This window comes from Hesperophylax consimilis, chromosome 4, assembly GCF_061612785.1.
Source record: "Hesperophylax consimilis isolate HC1 chromosome 4, BYU_Hcon_1.0, whole genome shotgun sequence".
NCBI lineage: Eukaryota > Metazoa > Arthropoda > Insecta > Trichoptera > Limnephilidae > Hesperophylax > Hesperophylax consimilis.
In genome coordinates this window covers 22809565-22827572 of record NC_142839.1, presented here as the reverse complement: position 1 = coordinate 22827572, position 18008 = coordinate 22809565, and the positions used below count along the sequence as shown (strand labels likewise).

General features: G+C 37.1%; 1 protein-coding gene and 1 long non-coding RNA gene across 2 annotated transcripts in view; one reads left to right on the top strand and one right to left on the bottom strand.

Moving 5' to 3' along the window:
• Pka-C3 (Protein kinase, cAMP-dependent, catalytic subunit 3) overlaps window positions 1-18008 on the top strand; it is a 139217-nt gene that overhangs the window by 70766 nt on the left and 50443 nt on the right. The gene's annotated exons all lie outside the window — the stretch shown is intronic.
• On the bottom strand, window positions 14888-16853 carry LOC149424373 (uncharacterized). The gene is made up of 4 exons (XR_016302112.1): window positions 16701-16853; window positions 15787-15927; window positions 15395-15541; window positions 14888-15210 (listed from the first exon to the last, which is right to left on the bottom strand). It is a non-coding gene; the product is annotated as an uncharacterized LOC149424373 (long non-coding RNA).

Sequence of the window (18008 nt, the reverse complement as noted above, 5' to 3'; positions counted from 1 at the left end):
GAGATCAGTCTCTTATATACAATAATATTAACTTTGAAAATTTAAAAACCTCAATTAAAAATAAATCTTGGCAAGAGCTTTTCCAAATAAAAAACTCAGATGATGCATGGAGATATTTTGTTGACTTTTTGAAAAATGAATTAAGTAATAATACCACAACTTTGTCAAAAAAAATTCCAAACAAAATTAAACCCTTGAAATCATGGATAAGTCATTCAATCATCAACTGCATTCGCAGAAGAAATGCACTACACAAAAAAGTGAAAGACAATCCTTACGACGTAATCTCATTAAACATCTATAAAAGATACAGAAATACGTGCGGGGAAGTCATTAGAAAGGCAAAAGAAATCTACTATGGAGACAAAATCAAAGGAAGCAATAACGATCCCAAAAAAATATGGCAAATTCTAAGAGAAGCCACAAATACTCAATATGCCAAAGACAAACAGGACATACAAAAACTCTGCATTGATGGAAAAATTATTGACACATCAAAAAATCCTAAGGTCGTTGCGGATTACATCAATAATTTCTTTATTAATATTGGTTCAAATCTTGCTTCTCGTCTACCAAATTATGGGAATGTTCAACCTACTGAAAGAGGACTTCAATACTCCAACAGAAGACTCAATTTCCAAACGGTGTCAGAAGAAGAGATTCTAAAAATTATCAATTCCCTAAAAATCACTTCTTCAGCCGGGGTTGATGGCATAACAACCAAGATCTTGAAAACGCTGTCTACGGAAATTGCATTGCCCCTAGAACATTTAATAAACCTTAGTATCACTCAGGGCCACTTCCCCTCAAATCTTAAACAAGGTATCGTTATTCCTATACATAAAACAGGAAACAAGACTGATATAAATAATTACCGACCAATAACCCTACTAACAAGCCTATCAAAAGTATTTGAAAAAGTCATCAACTCACAGCTGGTAAGATTCCTCGTGAGCCATAAACTGATCTCAGAAAATCAATACGGGTTTCAAGAAAACAAGAGCACCTCGGACGCTATTGCCGCTGTCACAGATTTCATTGTAAAACACCTTGATAAAAGGAAAAAATGTATTTCAATCTTCTTAGATCTTTCCAAAGCCTTTGATATAATATCACACAGTAAATTAATAAACAAACTTGAACAAATCGGTATTACGGGAAACGAACTTAACTTTTTTAAAAGTTACCTTAATGAGCGCAAGCAACAAGTTAAAATAAATAACATACTTAGCAACACTTGTTCATCTAACTACGGTATACCACAAGGTAGTATATTAGGTCCGTCTTTGTTCCTGTTGTATATTAACGACTTATGCAACATTAATATTCAGGGGAAAATCGTTAGTTTTGCCGATGACACCGTCTTACTGTTTGAAGCTGACACTTGGCTAGCTGTCTACAAAAAAGCTGAAACGGACATAAGCATGGTAAAAAAATGGTTGGATATAAACACGCTCACACTGAACACAGAGAAAACTAAATATGTCACACCTAGTATTAATATTACTGGTCAACCTCCTGATGATGCCTCCATCAGAATACACTCGTGTTTGAATTCCGATGAATGTTGTCAGTGCCCCTACATTGAGCGCTCTACTCAGATGAAGTACCTCGGCCTCACCATTGATCCATATCTCAAATGGAACCTTCATACCCAAATAATTGCAAACAAAATTAGAAAAACCATGCACTTTTTTAGAATCATACGAAACTTTCTCGGCTTTCAAGACCTGAAAATGATTTATTTTGCAGTCTGCCAATCTATTATTGAGTATGGTATCATAGCATGGGGAGGCGGCACTTCATCTGCACTAGACCCAATCATAAAGGCTCAGAAAACAATTTTAAAAATAATTCTAAGGCTACCTATAATTACAGACTCAAATCTAATTTTTAATATTATGAATGTATTCGATGTTCGGCAGCTATATGCAAAAACTATCTTAACTCATCTATACTCAAATATAAATAATTACTACATAAAAAGTTCAAATACACGATGTACTCGAAGCAATAACAAAATCTTATTACAAATTCCGAAAACACATACTACGTTTGGTCAACGAAATTTTAAATACTTTGCGACAAGACTCTACAACATTCTTCCAGACAGCATAAAACAATGTGATTCACAAAAAAATTTCAAAGATAATGTAAAAATTTGGATTAAAAATAAGAATAGGGCCTTTACCGGTGCATTCACCCAAATTTGCAGTTATTGAAGTCACTACATTACCACCACATTATTGAGCGAATACTTCTTAATACAAGTATAGGTATGTTCAATGGTATTAGGAACTAACACAAATAATTCTGCCTTAACACAGGCTAGCCTAGTGAGGCGGTATTTGAGAAACCACAACTGTGCTTTTATTTTCTATTTACCTTCAAAATATTATGTTTGTATAAATAGTTCTTAATTTTTGTTAAATTTATAACCTAAAATATAAAAGTTACAAATTAATGTACACCTTAATATGTATGTATAGTTGTAATGTGTAAACTTTCCTAAATAAAGATATTATTATTATTATTATTATACAATCATTTCGTATCTAACGAACGAATTTACTTATCGATAATTGGGCACATACGATTACAGAATGTCATGAATGGTTACATTTCAAAAGTGATACATCAATAAGTAGGGAGTACCTGCCTACATGATATCGTAATAAAATATCATTTAATTTCTGCGCTGCTAAGCCGAAAGACGGCTGCTCAAATTGCTGAGACATTTTGCGATCATTCAGAAATCGTAATTGACAATTATTTAATGACCAAAGCATATTTAGAATCGAAATATCCCCTTTATGAGTTCAGTCACTAGCGACTAGATTTACAATAATTAGAAGATTCTTCCGCAAATCGTCTCTCAGAGCAAATGATTTACATTACGTAACTAACTTTGCTATCCGGTATCGCTTTAGCATTTCAATTGCATATTACCTATAATAGTAACCGAGATAAAATTTTCTCAGTTTGATTGAATTTCTTGACTTTACTTGCAAGAAAGAAAAAGAAACAAATTAATTCAATAATTTGAAATTTGTCTTGGAGCATTATTTTTCTTATTAAAATTTAAAGAATAAAACATATAAGGTTTGTTTTGTTTTTTAGTTTTGAAGCCAAAAATGAATATTTTAAATATCTACGGGCGATGTTACAAGCTTTATTTTGGTTCACCTAGAAATTTCAGATATCTAATTTCAATCTGTGCTTAAGATATTTATTTCAGAAGTCCTGTCTGCGTGCAACATTGTAATACACGAATGTAGTTCAGTCTTTGTCACGATTTTTTTTCTATATGTAGGTTGTTATTGTTAGCAGTTGGCCATGTGTCCTTGTTACTTGTTATGCTTGATATAAATAAACAGTTTTGTTATTTAGTATTGGCAATACTTCCCGTAAAGTAACACTAACGACTTATTATTTGAAATGCGTTGAGTAATATTACATTTCAAACGTGCGAAAAATGGGCAGTTACAGATTGAAAAATTTGCAAATTCAATGGATTTTTCCTTATTAGACAACTCTCGTCATAACCTAAAAGATTTTTTTAGATGCATTTCATTGTAGTTTTTATAGTATCTGATTATAGTAACGTGCCAACCATTTTATCCTTTACGAAGTTAATATTATATTGAAACTATATTATTTACTTTTTAGAAACTTGTTTAGGTAATATTAAGAACCGTGGTGAATCTCCAATAGCATGGGTATTTGAAAAAAAATGTTAAAATTTTTTGGAATAACTTGATAAATCAATCTCGCCAAGTTGCAAATTATCAAGCTTTTTTCTTATAATGTAAATTTGAAAGGTATTCCTTTCCAATAGAGCAAATCTAATTGAAGAAACTACTTCCAAAGTTTTGACACCTTTTCTTTTTACTTTAACATTTTATGACTATTTTTTAAAAAGATTTTCTTAATTTTCTCAGTTTGACTAGAAATTATTGCATATGCTTATGTGTATGTCTAAATTTTAAATAAATTTTCAAATACAACCTTCCCTTACAAAACTCGGAATGAAATGAAAAATAATAGGACTATACTACTATCTATCCCCCATCGCTCTTAGTATTTCGCTGAAAAAAAAAAACAATAGTGCTCAAAGATTACATTCCTGGAAAAAACAATAATTCTATTTACACTTATCTCACGTCATTATTTTTAAAATTAACTCATTAATTGGTCGAGGCTGTCGACTGGCAATCCGGAGGTCGCCGGTTCAAATCCCGGCGTGCGCAAGTAAATTTTATATGATTAATATTTGGTATTTCAAGAATAAATCATTAAAAATTATATGAGGTATTTTTGCGTCACAATTCGTATAGGAAGATACTCTCAATATAGCCCAGGTTTTCCACCATTCAGTATTGAAACATTTCCTCGAAATGGCTTTAGCCGTGTTTGGTGACCAGATCTGAATAGCCAGGTACTTTCACACCCTCCTCTTGCCCATCTCCATCCCCCACTCCTTCAACTTCAAAACATACCCCAATTGAGGATTTTTTTTCTTTTTTTTTATATTAACTCCACACAGGAGGCCCTGAAGAAAATAATTTCCCTCAGGGCCTATGTCATCTTTGGGGATGCTGTGTGGAGGGTATTTTTGTGGAGAGGAAGGAGTGAACATGGGTCTTGAAGAGTCCCATGTTGTAGGAGGGAGGAAATACAGAGGCCAGCAGTTCGTTCCACAGCCGAGCTGTTGAACTTAAGAACGAATCGTAGAAGCGACCCGTTCTCATGTGACAAATGTCAACCGTGTACAAATGTTGGGCGCGCGTTTGGCGTGTATCCCGACTACGCACCGGTGCCGAAGGGATCAATGACGCTAGTTCCTCAGAGCATCTTCCATTGTAATACCGATAGAACAAGGACAGATAGGACAAGGACACATACCTGACGCCTGTGCTCTAAAGATTGCAGTCCGTTTGTTAAGATTGGGGAATCTATCAAACGGACCGCCCGTTTTTGCACAGAGTCAAGGGTTTTTTTCAGGTATTTAGGGGTTCCGGACCAGAGATGGCTGCCAAATTCGAGAGTAGGGCGCACTTGCGATTTGTACAGGGTCAGCAGTTGTGTACTATTAAAGTATCTGCGGGCCCTGTACAGTACGCCCAGCTTCTAAGAGGCCAGCTTTACTCTGGCTTCGATGGAGCCCCCGTACCTGAGCTGGTCACTTATAGTTACACCAAGCATATCAATGGAAGGCCTGTTCTGAAGATTGCTTCCGTTGAAGGAGACTAGATTGTCATTTGGATCCCCTTTAGACGTAATCAGACAGGATTGGGTCTTTGAAACATTAAATTCGACGAGATTATTTTTACCCCAGGAGGAAATACTCTCGAGATAACCGTCCATTCTCTGCTTCAAAGCCCTCCGAGCCGTTGGAGTTTGTGTGCCCTTTGGGGGCTTGTCAAACAAAAAGCTATCATGAACTGTACTGTCATCCGCGTAGCAATGAATCGGTGCATATGTCAAAAGGTCATTGATGTGCAACAAAAACAAAGTCGGAGACAGAACCGATCCCTGTGGGACGCCAGCATTTATAGAGTGCGAGGAAGAGGTGAAACCGTCAGCAACCGCCTGAATCGACCTATCCCTTAAAAAGTCAGCAATCCACGTACACAGGGATGCGGGAAGTCCGTGAGAAGGCAATTTGTTGACAAGTCCTCGGTACCAGACCCGGTCGAAGGCCTTGGATATGTCTAGTGCGACCGTTTGGGTCTCACCGTGACGTTCCAGGCACCGCCCCCAAACATGCGTCACATACGCGAGAAGATCACCGCATGAGCGGTTCCGCCGGAATCCGTATTGACGGTCGTTGATAATTTTGTTCTTCTCGAGGTATGTGAGCAGTTTGTCGTTGATCACAAGTTCCATCACTTTGGACAGAACTGATGTGATCGCTATGGGGCGGTAGTTGGCCGGGTTGGAGCGGTCACCTTTCTTGGGAATTGGGTGAATGACCGCTTTTTTTCAACCAGAGGACACAGTGCCACACTTCAGGGACATTTTGAAGAGCTTTGTCAAAACTGGAACTATTTCCGCAGCACACCTCTGCAATACCAGGGCAGGTATTCCATCAGGTCCACTAGCTTTATTAACATCGAGCCCCCGTATAACGTGGAGTACATTCCGATGCCGGATCCTCAGCTTTTTGATGTAGAAGCCTGTCATGATCTGCCCTTTCTACTTCAAACTTTTCCTTAAGGCTTTGGTTATATATATATCCGGGGTAGGAAGGTCCTCCCTGCCGTCTTTTCTTTATTTCACACCCCTTCAAGTGTGTACATCCTAGTTTGTCTACGTGACGTACGACCTTGAACGCACTCATTTCACGTGACGGTTCAGTATAAAAAGGCTTCACCGAACGTTGTGTTGGGTTTTTGTTTCTCGGTTTAGAAACCTAGTTATTTATGTATGTGTGGTATCCCTTGGTTCTTTTGAGATAGAGTGAGTTGAATCCATTACCGCTGTGTTTTAAAACCATTTTATAAACCTTATCTTCTAAGTCGCCTGCTCCCCCCCACTAGCTACTCGATTCTACCTATCGTAGGGTAATGTGAATATAATAAAGTGTTAGATTTTATATATGTGATATACATACGATAAGTTTATAGTGTTAGTTGTCGGCGCCATCCATGTATATATTTTGGGAGGGGAAGGAGAGGAAAGGAAATGAATTTTTTTTCAAGCTAAGATTGACTCCTCCTCTTACCAAACAAAACTGATGGATGATAATTTGAGCAAGGCGATCGATATCTGCGTGTCTGGATATCACAACCGGCCGGGTCTCCCCTTGTTCCAAATCGGCAACCTTCACGCCAGAATAAAGAAAACCAGGTCTCTTCACCAATTTCAGAATTGCCCCAATCTCAAACACCTCCAGGATAAACTACTTTACTGAGTGTAGAAGGGGAAAACCATAACATCCCTTTATCACGAATCTAGTCGCGAAAATGTGACACGTAAGGTCCTAGGTTACGTGCCACCTCTAGAAAACGTTGTAACTCCCACGTCGTCGGGGATTTACATCCCTTTCTAGGTCAATACATAGATAACACACGACGATCTTGTCGACATTTTGCCCGCTTATTAACGATAGGTTGTGTGCCTACCCATTCAGCCAATTATTATGTGAGATATATGTAAGGTCTACTCGATATGCCAAATTTGGGATGAGGACTGTCTGTATTTTAATATTTGGTTCCAGTATTTATTTTATGAGGTTACTAGCATCCTCGTGTATTAGGTATGGGTAACTCCTACTGAATACCTATCCTCTCAGGTAAGGTATAAACGGATAATTGGTTTGATTTTTTGCATTTAATTTAAAGAGGCTGCCTACCTCTCGAAAGGTACCTGTTGAGAAAAGTTGTTCGGTTGGTAGTTTTATTTCGGAGATTACCATCTCCCTCTTTCGACTTTAGATTTGTTTTTGTGCATCCCAATTCGTAACTTAGAAAGTCAAATAATAGATGAAAAGTATTAAATTAGAAAGTCAAATAACAGAAGAAAAGTTTTCATTTTGTTCCGTCTGGTTGCATCCGATCGCTTTCAATTCGGGACGGCATACGCTAGCAAAACTTCCCCTTTGACTGACTGTACCTGCGTCTTGTCCTATATATGAAAAGGTCGTTGACTCGTCTCTCGCTCACAGCTGATCGACGGTTCGCCTAGCACATCCCTGTTAATGATAACATTATTTGGGCGGCAGGTGTCGTAAACTTAGTTCCTGTACCTCGGTTGTATCCGTCTTTTAAAAAGGTCCTCTGAAATTTTATAAATAATATAAAAACTCACCCAGTTAGCCACCTCTCATTCTCAGCGTGAAGCTTACCTGGTTACACTATATAGCTAAATCACTTTAATTTTCGACCTCCTCCCTACGCTTATAAAAGGGTAATTAAATATTCCTGTAAATAAAATTGTACCTCCCTAATCTGTTAGGATTCGAACCCACAGTTAATAATCTATTTGATTCTCTGGTTTTTCGGTCTCCGTGGATAGAATGCCATCTCGCCAAATCAATAACCTAGCCCGATTAAAACTTGCTGCCTTTATATACGGTCACTCTGTTTTAAAAACGCGATCATTATTATTATTATTTTCATGTTTTTAAGACAAGTAATTTAGTTTGAACTACACATTTAAATCAACACAATCGCGATTGCACAACACCGGGCGCCCCTGAGGTGGGTTTTTACAAAACGGCGCTCTACAAATTATCCAATTATTATTATTGTCATTATTATTAATTGTTTTCTCACTGAGTCGAACCACTTTCACTTCACACAAGCACCGGATCAATAATCTTTCACTTTAGTTCAAAATTCCACAATACTATTAACACCATCTGGATCCACTAATTCACTGCAATTTCACACAACACTTCTCATTTGTATCGATTTCATGGAGCTGTCAACGCACTCAAGTTCCAAACCTGACTGCCCGTCCCTGCGCCCTGTCCCGTGTGAATGTGTTTACTCCAGGCCTGTCTGTCCATAAATCTCCCGTCGTTGTCTAAACAAAAATTTTTTTTGAGCACGTTCGTTTCGTTTATTTTATGTGAGTGTCCAAAACATCACAAGCCGCAGTGAGGAACCGACGGCGGAACAGCACCTCCGTCACCGAGGGTCGAGTTTTCCGCAAACATTTTCCCTAATAAGTTAGCCTTTTCGGTGGCGGTGTTTGCTAGTGAGCCGTCAGGTCTGGTAAGAGGTGGCAAACTAGGTTTGCAAAAATTCCGACCTATTGAGCCCGCAAGCGACCAGAATGCTCTGCTGCCACGCGGGCAGGCAGCCAGCTTTTTGCTGATCTGCAGGTCGTGTTCGAATTTTGACCTATTAATGATTCTCTTGCATTCCTTTGCCGATTTGTTGTATGCTGATCTGCTTTCGGGCGTTCGAGATGTGTTGTAGGCTCGGTAAGCCGCGTTTTTTCGTCGAACTGCTTCCGAGCATTGTCGACTGAACCACAGCTTTGAGCCCACACCAGTTTCTTTAGTAGTCGATTGTATGAAGCCATCCATCGCCGATTTGATGACTTAACCAATCTCCTGGGCACATCTTGAAGGGTCCGAAGTCCGAAAACAAACAGCTGACCACCGAAAAGCGTTGAAATGGGGATTGATGTCGTCACTAGGCAGTGGTCAGATGATCCCAGAGGCGCTGTGACGTCAATCTTATAACCGTGTGGCACAGTAGTTAAGAATAGGTCTAACAGATTGGAGCGGTGAGTCTGGACATCAGGAACCCTTGTAGGCTCCTGAACTAGTTGCTATAATCCGTAGCAAATGGCAAAGAATTCCGCCTGATGATCCCAGAGGCGCTGTGACGTCAATCTTATAACCGTGTGGCACAGTAGTTAAGAATAGGTCTAACAGATTGGAGCGGTGAGTCTGGACATCAGGAACCCTTGTAGGCTCCTGAACTAGTTGCTCTAATCCGTAGCAAATGGCAAAGGAATCCGCCTGTCGGCCAGCCGAGTCCGTTGGGCATGAGAACTTCAACCATGGTTCGTTATGAACATTGAAGTCCCCCCGAACAATTTTTTTTTTTTTTTTTTTATAGTGAATACCTCACAAGAGTCCCAACTGCTCCCGTCTGGAGCCAGTGAGACTATGGCATCCCAAATTGGGGGATGTTGTGAGGCTGAAGGTAAGTGGGGAAGGGAAAGAGGAAGGTGGGGAAGTACCTGGCTATTCAGATCTAGTCACTAAACACGGCTAAAACCATTTGGAGCAACGTTTCAATTCTGAATGGTGGTCTTACACCAGGGCGATACTGGTAGTATCTTCCACTCTGATATCTTCCACAATAAACTCGGCCGAAGGGTAGCGAGGCAAGAGATCATCAATAGTATCCCTCAAATGTTTGAAGAGTTCGGAAGTGTCTGATTCGCTATGGTTCGGTGAGCGGTATAGACATGCGTAGAATCTTGCCGCACTGGCAAGATTGACGCGCACCCACATTACGTCGAATCTGGAGTTTTCCAGACTCAATAGTCGTACACAGTTGACGTCAGCTCGACTATAGAGGCAGACTCCTCCTTTGAGTCGGAACTTGCTTGCAAGGGTAAAGCCCGGGCAGTCCAGATAGGAGGAGTCTGGCGGCTCGGCTATCTGAGTTTCGGATAGGAAAAGAAGGTTGGGACGTTGGGACAAAAGATGGTGATTAACGGAATTTAAATTTGTGTGCAGGCCGCGAATGTTGGCAAAATTTACCAACAGTTTTGGCCCGCACCGGGGACGCCTGCTACTCGCCGCTGTAACGATGTTAAGTTTGTTTTGTTGTGGGTTCATGATTTTAAGTTTTTTTTTTTTGTAAGGGTATGAGGTGAAAGGAAGGTCTGGAAAGGAAAGGTATGAGGGGTGGGTAGGAATTTGGGGTTCAGGCTGTCCAAGAGTGATGAGCGTTTGGTTCCAGCCCACCCACTGCGGTGCTAGGCGATAAGCTTGGAGAGTCCGGCTGGAGAGGGCATCCAATGCGCCCCAAACGCTGCTGCTGGGTCCCCTCCGGTCACGAACCGGCACAACAGCAGTGGCGGGGTTTTTTCACTCGCTGATGGGGCAGCCCACCCTTAGTCGTGAGCCTGAGGGTCGGGCCCCTGTACTATCGAGCGGCCCGGACAGCGGTAACCGGTTGTAAAGGGTCTCCCTCAACCAGCATCTCCCAACCGGCCCGCCACGCAGAAGGTCGGCCGACGCACCCGCCACCAAGACCTGGGAAAACCTTAACCCTAATGGGGGATGCTATAGTCTGACTGGCCTTTACCCTATGTCACCTTTGGGGATGCTGGAATGCTAGAGGTCAAAGGTTCTACTTCAACTTAACTTTCTCGATCCGGCCCGTTATGCAGCTGGTGAGCATCGCGTCAAAACCTTAACAATCCTCACCCCATGAACCCGAGCACCCCTGTTAAGTCATCAAACGTAGCGAACAACTTCGGGTGACCTATAGCGGAGGTATTGGTTATCTAAAAAATGGTTCCCGAGGCGACGGCACCCATATCCGGTTCCCAAATTGATGTTGTAGTGATGTAAGGACAGATAAGCGGACCAAAATATTTATTTTTTAAAGTTCCCCATCCCCCCTCCATTACGTGGGCTGTAACCGTGCCCTCGAATAAATGTAACAGTGTTCTGCTCGTAACATATTCCTATATGTATTACCTATTAGGTACATATTGCATAATTTTATACCATTTAATTTAATGGGACTTGCAAACGAAAATATTTGATAAGTTTAAATGTTTCATGATACTAGAATGTAATGATTATGAGTTATGATCTTTAAAATAATGTTACAAGTGCAGCTTTTGGTGCATGTTACGTGGTTATGACCGGCTCACTCTCAGTGGCTGTGCCATGAGGCATGATTGTTATCTGTGCATCGATATTAGAATAAAACAAGCCAAAATTCAATATTTGATCATTTAGGGAGTTATTTAAGTACTAGGTACTTGTTTCAAAACAAAATAATGTCAAAACTCTTACAAAAATTATCTATCTATAAACAAAATGAACATATATAAAAATGCTGTTTGCAAGAAGAGGTAGACACGACATGAAATTTGCACAGCTTTTATATCTCTCTGAAAAAATAGCTTATCTATGGAGCTGAAATTCGTTTGGATATGCTACACCGTCTCTCGAAAGTTAAGCTCTGATGTTAAGAAAATAACACAGATTTTTCTGCATGCCTGGATCTTCTAGGTCAACGTAACTATTTAAAGCTTGCGACATCATTTCCATCGTGAGATTAAGAGTTTAAAAAAACTCAAACATTGTGTTTTAGTGTTTAAAACATTTGGTCAATCAGGATAGCACCTAATAAATCGATCGTAATATAATTGTGTTTATAATGCAATACTTCAATTAGAGTGTTTTTCGTTGCACAATCTTATTTATGTGAATCAGTCTTTACACCGACCATAGACAGTAAGAGGTTTGCGTCTTGCGAACCGGTTCGGAGCATATAGGTCGAACTTGGTCGGGTGGAGAGAAAAGTTCTAGCACCGAGCGAAATCTGCGTTAGCCATTACTTTTTATACTTAACACAATAATTAATGGATAAAATCACCACATCAGTTGCACTGGCTACCGTAATGCTTGTCGATAATCCAATGCAATCCGCTTTCCAAAGCGCCAAATCTAAGCAAATTAGAATCGTTTATTTATCAATCGTCATTAAATGAAAAATCAAGGAATTAGTTACAACTCGCGTATTAATTAATAACCGACACTATGTAATTAATTTTAGAAAATTTCTTCAATAACAAATTCCTCTTGGCATTCTATGCTCTGCTAGAACATCTGTTTTGCTGTGTGGTATGTTGGATACGTCGTGGTGTCGCGAGATTCCACGTCTTTCCCAATTGTAACCTAAGCACTATATAAATCAATTACTATAAAATCAATCCAGGAGTAAAGTGACATGTGCGTAGTTTAAATAATCTAACTTACAACATATATTACTAATTCAGATTAGTAGAAAATTGGCATCTAGGATAAATGTAAGGTTTCGGATAAACATTGGTTTAACAGTGAATATGTATATAAACATAAAAGTATGTATATCAAAAAATAATTTACTAGATCAATAACATATATGATCGTGTTCACAATGGTGTGAAAAATACCAAAGTAAAAAAGATGTATGAACGTGTTCACGGTGATGTTAAAACAACTCAAGAGGAGGAAGTAATATTGAATATGTTAATGTATTGGTAATTTATGATATCAATTTTGAAGTACTAGAATTAGAATAGATGCTACGGAAAACACAAAAAAATATAGTTAAAAAAAAAATGGTTTTCCAAAAGGGCGTTACCATACAGAACTAATCTCTGATTGGTATTGCCTGTCGGAAGAATGCTGGTTTTGTCGAATGACCTTGCTCTCGATATCGACCTTTTCCTCGTGAACATTACAAATTTAAACTCTAGTAGGTAACGTTAATGATTTGTTGTTTGTATTTTATATTCCCCACATTTAACTGCAATTGAATAGTGTTTTGTCCCATAATAGAGTTCATAATACTTTAATCAAAATTTTCAATCTCATTGAACAACAATTATTGAACATTACAAACATTTAAACTCAAGTAGGTTAATGATCTGTTTTGTGTATTTTAAATAAAAATTTCACAGTTAAATACGACCCAAAGTTCATGGTGGATATCATGCGCCGAAAATAATTGATATAATAGGTATACATATAGTATGTAAAATTGAATTTCTATGGAGGCATGCAGTAGGAAAAAAATCTCTGAAGGTGTAGAATAATATATTGATTAGATGGACCATTTCCCTGGAAACCTAAGAAAATAGTTAATTAATTCATGAAAGTTAAGTCATCATTCAGAGATTTTCAGTTTAATCTTAAATTGAGACCACTTTTCACAATGATATTTTTCGTAGTGAAATTATTTGATGAAGATAATAGAAATAAGTTTTCAGTTTCAAGGGGTTTTTCTAAAGATCGAAGTCATCGGAAGGTTTTCGGTTGAACTTGGTGAAAGTTCGTTCACAAGACGTTCATGATCAGTGAAAGCTTTAATTATTATCAGTTTTCTTGTAAATTACTGCGGATGATTGAGTATGATTTCAAAGGTGAACATAATTATACTAGTATTATTTTTTAAAAATAACGATCATTACTTTAATGTTGTTTAGGTCTTTAAAGACCAGGTTTTTATACAAATCACGAAGAATAATAATTATAAGCCTTAAACATATAAATTGAAAACCCCGACCGACAATAGGAAGGCTGCAGGTTCGATTCCCGTCGGCGGCAGTTATTTTTTCTCGGAAGATTTTTTCAATTTATTTGGGTGTTTCATGCACTGAAAGAAATGTTTAGGTACGATTTTTATCAAATTTTCAGTAATTATCTACTAAACAGTTTAGTTGCTGTGGTGACTGCCGATCTTTTAGCTACTGTTTGCTAAACAGCAGTTTATTTATGACAGCTTAACGATTCAGATATTCTAGCTAAACTAATCGGTTGAGACAGCTTTCTGTGTTTAGTTGTGTTACCTAAACTGTATTTATGACAGCTTAACGATTAAGATATTCTAGCTAAACTAATCGGTTGAGACAGCTTTGTGTTTAGTTGTGTTACCTAAACTGTATTTATGACAGCTTAACGATTCAGATATTCTAGCTAAACTAATCGGTTGAGACAGCTTTGTGTTTAGTTGTGTTACCTAAACTGTATTTATGACAGCTTAACGATTCAGGTATTCTAGCTAAACTAATCGGCTGAGACAGCTTTGTGTTTAGTTGTGTTACCTAAACTAAAAATTATATACCTAAACCATTTTGTAGTGTTCGGTTAGAAAAACTGAACTGTTTAGATGTAGTAACCTTATTATTTAGTTAATATTACAAAATGGTTAGGTTGACTAACTAAACTTCGGTTGGAATAGCCCTACCGATATAGGTGTTTTAGCTCTCTACTGCTAGCTAGCTTTAGGTACTGTAGCTTAGCTTTTTGGTTAGATTATCTAAATTAAATAGGAAGTGAAGCTTTGCAGTTTAGCTGAAAACAATACAGGGTGTAAATGTAACCACCATCAACTCGAAGGATTATACCCATAATTCAGAATCATGGGTTAAATACTTTGAGTTGCAGGTAGTTTATTACAACCCTTTTGAGAGATGAAACTTAAATAAATAAATATTATGTTTTGTAAGACTAGAAAGTACTTATTTAAAACCTCATTCATATAAAAGTTATTTTGTTAAGAATCGTCTCTCAAAATATTGTTTCCAGATACCAACAAAGCCTCAAAAAAGAAAACACGTTTGATCATACACACATTTATATTATCATTTTTTATTATATATTTTTTTTAAATATAGTAAAAGATGTTTGTGTCCTGATTTGGCAAATTCTTTTCGGCGCTGCCTGTATGTGTCTAGTAATTTACCTTTAGCAGCAATTTTTTGGGTAGGCCCAAAACACACATATGGGGTGAAATATACAGCTGCGCTTTCTTTATTAAAGACTTTGGTGATTTGAAAAGCAAATTCATAAAATCTCTTGCTTGTAATGGATCTATCTGGATTACCCTGCAATTCCTTACTTATAATAGTACTGCACAGTCTGGCAGAATTGTCCAACAGACCCTTTGACTCAAACTGCATTAAAAGTGCTTGCCGTTCATTGATTGATAGGAGATGATTGCGTAAGTCCTGGAAAACAAAATTAAATTGCATATTGATTACATAACTAATAACCACTTCTATAATCATCATAATATCAGTCACAGGATGGCTATTCTACGCTGCCACTACTAAAATACATATATCGGAATGTATAAAACAATTAACCTAAGTTACTTAGGTATCTGAAACTTACTAAAATTATTTAACTTACATTCGAAATTTGCTCTTCAAAAGCTTCTTGCGTTATTCTTTGTGATTTGTTTTTATTTTCCAACAAGGAAATGTCATTTACAAGGAAGTCATCGTGTTGATAATATATGGGCGTTGTTTGTTTGGAAGTTGAAGGTATATCTTCAATCTGAAACAAAAAGCGGGTATGTACACAAAGGGGAAAGAAAGGGTGAAGGGGTCAAGCTTTGTTTTTATCCCTTTGGAATTGCTTGACCCCCCCGGCAGTCGATTTATTCATTAATTACAGGAATTATTATTTTAAATACTATTATTTTTGTATCAAAATCGCGTCCGGTACAACTATTTCCAAATGGTTAGCCAAAAAAGGCCTAGGTAAACAATATGTCATCATTACTGCTTTTAAAAACTTACACTTATGACAGGTGGATTAATAACATCCTTGAGCGCATTAATGTGTGCTGTAGGCAGTGCCCGGTGCCCTACAGTCGGAATCAATTATTTAATATCATCTTGAGATATTATCAGGAGTGTTTTCGAGTCTATGGCTTGAGTCTGAAATAAAGAAAAAAAACGACGAGATAATACAAAAAATTTCAAAACAAGAAAATAAAAATTTATTTTTCAAAGGAATGAAAATTATTCATTAAAAAAATGTATATTTATACAACAGCAGATACCGAACACCCTGTATCATGAATCAAGCGGAGATAAAATAGTTTTAATAATGAAATTATTTCATTTATATGAAAATTTCAAATGTAAACATTAACAATGGGTGGTCACCCTGTATTTAAAAAAAAATATCCCTCCCAAAAAAAAAACAACAGAATTCAATGTTCAAAATGTTATGTCCGAATTAATAATTTGCAATACACATTTATTAAAATTAAATATAACCTGCTATGATTTAGTTTCTGGTTAGGGTAAAATTGTAACTTAGAAAATACTACAGTTTCAAACAACATTCGTTCAATACAAAATAATACTGGCGGAAACAAACAAAGAAATAAAGGCGCCCTTGAGGTGATTTTGCACAAAAACGGCGCTATACAAGTGATCCAATTATTATTTTTTTTATATACCACTCTCTGTAACTTGTGTCATGACTCCTGACACAATCTTGGTTGTAGCGTCAACACGCACTCTTCAAACTAGGTACATAATAAATACAAATCTTCTAAATCTATTGCGTAGGTACTTGAGTCATGGAATAATGAAGGTGCCAGTTTCTAAATCAAATAGAATGGATATTATCATAATATATAATATCATAGTTCCATGATCTAAATTCTAAATCAATAAAAAAATGAAAAAAGAAAACTCACCTTTAAATGTTTCTATGTAAGCCTCCAAATTCCAAGAAATTAAATAATCCTCCACGGTTTTGTCTGCCATTATCACTAGGAACTAGGAACAGCGGTTAACATAAATTCAATTCAATTCAAAAATGAATTCGCAACGCGCGCAACAAACGTCAATTCACGTATGGTGCGAACTGTGGCGATCTGATAACTGCGTCGTAAATGAACACCTGCGCGATAAACAGATCTACCAAAGTTCGGGAGATTTTAACTAAAGTTTTGTTGCACTTTGCCTAAGTTTGTGCAAAGCAACTAATTGTTATGTAAAAATACCAAATTTAGATATTCCAACCTCAGTTTTGCTATATGAACAAAACATTTAACCAAACTAGATGTTTAGTTAAATTTAGCTAAATACTTTGGGAAGTAACACATAAACTTAAGTTTCTAAAGTGAAATAGGTTTAGTAAATTACTTTAGCTTGATTAACCAAACCGATTATTTTGTTTAGGTAAGTATGCTTTTAGTGTGCTATTATTAAAGTTTAGTTGTAATAGCTCAAGCACATTTTACTAAACAACGACGGTATCTGCACATAAAGTATTTTAGGTAAAGTAGCTGAACTTTAGGCGATGGTTACACAACTTCAATTAGCTTAACACTTTAGCTAACTCATTTTTTTCAGTGCAGGCTAGTTATTTTTGTTTATAATAACTACTAGTGATTGCAGGAAAAATAATGTTTTTATTTGAAGGCCCATTTTGAAAGATTAAATTAAACAAGAAAAAATATTTATTTTTTGGAATCCCTTTAGTGAGTAAAACCTCAAATTGTAATATTTAATTATTGAAGACAATATTAGCGATTCATAAACGAAAATCTTAAACAGAAAAATCAGAAAACTAAGTCACATCTAGGGTCCCATTAGCTCAGATGGTAGAGTGGTGCCCCGGCAAGGCAAGGGTCCTGGGTTCGAGTCTAGATGTGACTGTATCTTTTTCTGATTTTTCTGTTTCAGATTTTCGTTTATGAATCGCTAATATTACTTCAATAATTAAAGAAAAATATATTTATACACCATGGACCGGTTTCGAAATAGATAACCCTTTCTACTTTAGAATAAATGTGGAATTATTTGATCTTTATCTTAACGAAATAAGTGTTTATTCGAAACCGTTCTACGATTTATGTAACTTTAGTAGTTTAAACAATATATTTAAAAAAAAAATTTCTGAAAACGGCAGTAACTGTAACTGTAAGTAACTGAAATTCTTAATTGAACACAGTACGCCTGGGTGGGACCCAAACACGAAGTTAACTCAGCTACTGACC